The following is a 4,220-nucleotide window of genomic DNA, read 5'->3' as shown; positions in this document are numbered from 1 at the left end:
CCTGGTAATCAGCAAAATGGGCCATTTGAAAGTTAGCTTTCCATTTCCCACCTGTGACTCCAGTCATGTGAAGTCTGTGAGGAGTGAGGGCCAGAGCTACTCACCCTAAGTTGATACTCCAACTCCTTATGACTGGCTGACTGATGTGTATTTAAGAAGCGAAATCTTCATTGGCTTTTACAGCTGTCAGGAGAGGAGCAAATGGGGGTGACAGGACAGAGCAGTCAACACTATGAGTTGTTTGCTTCTGGAGAGTTGTGCTAATGTGGGAAGGGAATAGTTTGGAATCTGGAATTTGCCATAAAACAATGTCTTCTCCCCACACCTGTGCACCTGCCAAGGCCCTGCTCAACCTCTGTGCCCAGGTAAGGTCTTTCCAAACCCCTTTAGGCCAAATGCACCCCCCATCTCTATTACAGCACCCCATCATTGCTGTCTGGAGGTCTAGCCGTCTAGACTTGGCTTCTGAAGGCCAAGGGCTGTGTCTTACCCCCAAGGTCACCAGCATTTGGTAGAATGACTAAGCAAATGGCTCCTTCCTTGAGCCGCCCTTGCCGTTATGCTTCACGTCGACTGTGACAGAGGCTTCTCAGACCCAAGAGAGGGCAGCTGCCGCAGGAAAGGGGAAACCTACAAAAATCAAAGGCATTCATTAATATAGGGAAAATGGCTCTGACCGCCTAGGTCTCTGCTTGTTGGAAAATGCTGACTTTCCTTTTTAGTTTTTCCTCAGCAGGAAGATTTCCCTTCCCCTCTTCTATTTCTTTTATAACCTGTCCCCAAAAAGGAAAATTACAAAATCCTCTTACAGGGAGATTCTCAGCAGCAGTGGCAGATCAAAGAAAATGTTATCAAGTTGGGCGTGAGTCTTAATCTATATTCATTCTAGTCTTAGCCATCTGTATTCGTCTGTCTGACCAGAGTCCTTTATAAGTATTCGCACCAAGGAAATTTGACTTGCTGCCATTTGAGCTATTGTGGATAAATGGGCTTTTTACTTGGCAAATCCAGAAACTTCCATTCTCATCAACCAACCCTTTGGGAGCACTTATTAAGTCCACAGCACAATCCTGCACACAGGCAATGAGATTCCTAAAGTTTTTAAAGTCAACTAAGAAAATAAATCAACGTTTTTGTTTGTAAGTAAGAAGTTGATGGCATATATATGCATATATGTGTATGTGTGTGCACATACACATATATAAATAAATGACACACTTCGGTGAAAGCAATGTTATTTGGTTAAGACTAATGGCATTATTGGGAAGGAAGGTGGTGGAATTAGATGTTGATACAGTAGGTGTTTCAAATGTCAGATTTCAATGGTAACGCGAAGGACAGGAAAGAAGAAAAATGGCTCCTTTAGAATATATCAATTCATCATTTTCCCTTTTGCAAACATTGAAAAAAGTAAGAGAAGCCGTATGCCTTTCCTTGAGAGGTGCCCTTTAGTTCTCAGAGAGACGAAGTTTGGTCTGATGTCAAGGTTACTAAGGAAACGATGTATGCTTATGAGCAGCAAAGCAAATAGACATATAAAACCCAAGTAAATCATTAATTTATTAATATTATTATTGATGGGATCTGGAGAGACTTACATATTCCTTCTTTATTCCAAGTTCTCAAAAGTTTTCTTTCATCACAAAGCAAACACTTGGATGGCCACTTTATGGATGATTATTCCCTCTTTGCCTCACTCTAGAGATGAAGAAGGACTCACTCTCAGATTTTAATGGATCAAAGAAAATGGTAAACCAGGCAAGAGAAGTGTGCTTCGTAGTTTGTTGTTTTTTTTTTTTTTAATTGGCGGCTGTGGTGTTTGAAGAGAATGGAAAATGCATTAAGGAGAGCTTGACACACACAAAGCACCTTGCGGTTTGACAAACAGATTTGAGTAGAGGCAAAGCCACACCATTTGACCCACTATTATGTCCACTGGCACGGTGTCTTTTTCAGTGGCCAGATTCCGCAGCACAGGGGTCAGACCAGGAGGAGGCGATGTGAGTCTTCCCCTGCGGGGTGCTATCGGGGTGCAGAGACGTGAAAGGTCTCTGTGCATTGATGCAAACCCAGGACAGACACAGGCCTGGTGGCCGGGCAAGGCCAGAGCACCTCCAGGAGGCTGCAGTGCCGACAGGAGGGGGTGTCGCAGCTTCCTATTCTTCCAGGCCGGCCGCAGTGGGTCAGCATTTTCTCCTCTAGTGCCCACCAGGCCTGGGGTCACTGCAGAGGTTAGCGAGAGATGAACTATCCCAGCCAGGTTTTGCCTCTGGCCCTCCTCATCCATCCTTCCACCTTCATAGAAGCCCTCCCTTCCCTACTGCCTCCTCCTCCTCTCAGGATTGCAGATGCCCGCTCTGAAAGGCGTCCATGATCCTTGCCACCAGGGAGGGTGGAGATGGGCCCTGTACTGCACTGCCAAGCCTGGCGTAGCCGGCAGTGCTGGCTAACAGCACATGCCCGCCTGAGGGTCCTGAAGCTGCACCTTCCAAGCTGTGTGACATGAGCAAGTTGCTTAACCTCTCTGTGCCTTGGTTTCCTCCTCTGTAAACCACAGTCAGTTATAGCACCTACCTTGGAGTGCTGTCAAGAGCATTGCTTGGGTGGGTTTGTGTGCATGTTACAACAGCGAGAGAAGCAGAGGCCAACAGAATTGCAGCCTAGTTGGCAACATACCCACATTTTGGCCCCTGCTGTAGGTCCTGGGTGCCTTCAGAGCCTCCACAGAACTTTACATGAGGAGGCGCCTCCTGCCACATCCAGTCCCTCCCTTCACTTCAGGCCAAGGAGGAAAAGTACTTAGTCTCCCATCACCCAGCAGGGCTGGAGGGAAGTCTCACAGCGAAGTTCCTCTGCTTGGGGGGCCGGCCTGCACGGCCAAGGTGAGGACCGCCTAGTGGAACGCCGGCCAGCAGACAGACGTCGTAAATGTCTATCAGTTGAATAAACATGGTCCTCGCAGGGAGGTGTGCTGTGAAGGGAGACAGGAGAGCCGCAGCCGTGTGCACGCAGTGAGCTAGAGGCGCCTGGAGCGCCAGGCGGGAGCAGAGAGGCTCGAGCAGCTCATGCAGATGGGGCACGAGAGCCGGGACCCAGGAAAGCTTCCTGGAGGAGCTAGCTTTTGAGGTGGCTCTTGAAGAATGGAGAGAAGCTCGTAGAGGCTCAGGGAGCCGAGGTGTGGGCCTGTAGGGCGCTGGCTGTCCCAGGATGGCAGGGCTCAGGGTGGTCAGCAGGAGAGAAAAGCAGAGTCTCTATTTCCCCTTCCTCCTCCTCCCATCATACTCCCCATCCTTGAAGGTCTCCACAGGCAAGGAGGAAGCTTCTTTGTCAGACCTTCAGGTCTCTGAGGGCAAACCCATCCTAACCCTCCTTAAACTCCGGGGCTGGGGCGGGGCCTGGGAAGTCCTGTGGGTTTTCTCTTCTCAGGATGACCGGGGGCAGCTGTGCCCAGCCCTCAGGATGGTCAGTAATGCAGACTCTCAGACCTGTGGTCCCTGGTCAGGAAATCATATTCGGGCCAGGGAGGAGCCTGTTCCAAGCTGCAGTCAGCATCAGTTGGGGCAGGTCCTGGGGGCCAAGGCTGGAGTAGAGAGGGCTTTGGGAAGAGTCCCCATGGTGCAGAGGAGGGGCCTATGGAGGTGCTGGTTGACAGTAGTGCCCAAATTTCCCTCCTGAGCACACTGGCTCCTGCTCTGAGATACATGCATGTAACTGCGCCTTTGAAGGGACGGGGCTTGCAGCCTGGGGAGTCCCAGAATGGGAGCTGCAGGTGACCCACTGGGTCAGCTCGGGACTTGGCATTTGTGGCAGCCACACCCAACTTTGAGGGCACCGACCATTCACGTCTGCCAAAAGCTTGAGACTGAATACTAGCATACTGTCTACACTCTCCCCGGGCTCAAAAGGGAGGGGAGGAGGGGAGGAAGAGGAGAGGGGGTCAGTATGGCCCCTCCTCTGCCTGTTCAGAGCACTTTCATCCCTGGGAAGAGGCAGAGAGGCACTCCCTTTCCCTGCTTTGCAGTTAGAGGAGTTGGGTTTCAGAAAGGTTAACCAACATACCCTAAGCCACACAGCCAGGAAGAAGCTGCAGTGGGCCCTGAACCAAGCTCCTGTAATGCCCTGTGCTCTTCCCACTCATGTCCCAGCTCAGCTCATGTGCAGTCCTGATGCCTTCCTCCACCAAGCAGCAGAAAAGTCCGGGCTTAGTGCAATTCCCACAT

This window comes from Diceros bicornis, chromosome 25, assembly GCF_020826845.1.
Source record: "Diceros bicornis minor isolate mBicDic1 chromosome 25, mDicBic1.mat.cur, whole genome shotgun sequence".
Taxonomy (NCBI): domain Eukaryota; kingdom Metazoa; phylum Chordata; class Mammalia; order Perissodactyla; family Rhinocerotidae; genus Diceros; species Diceros bicornis.
Note: the sequence above shows the minus strand (reverse complement) of the source record.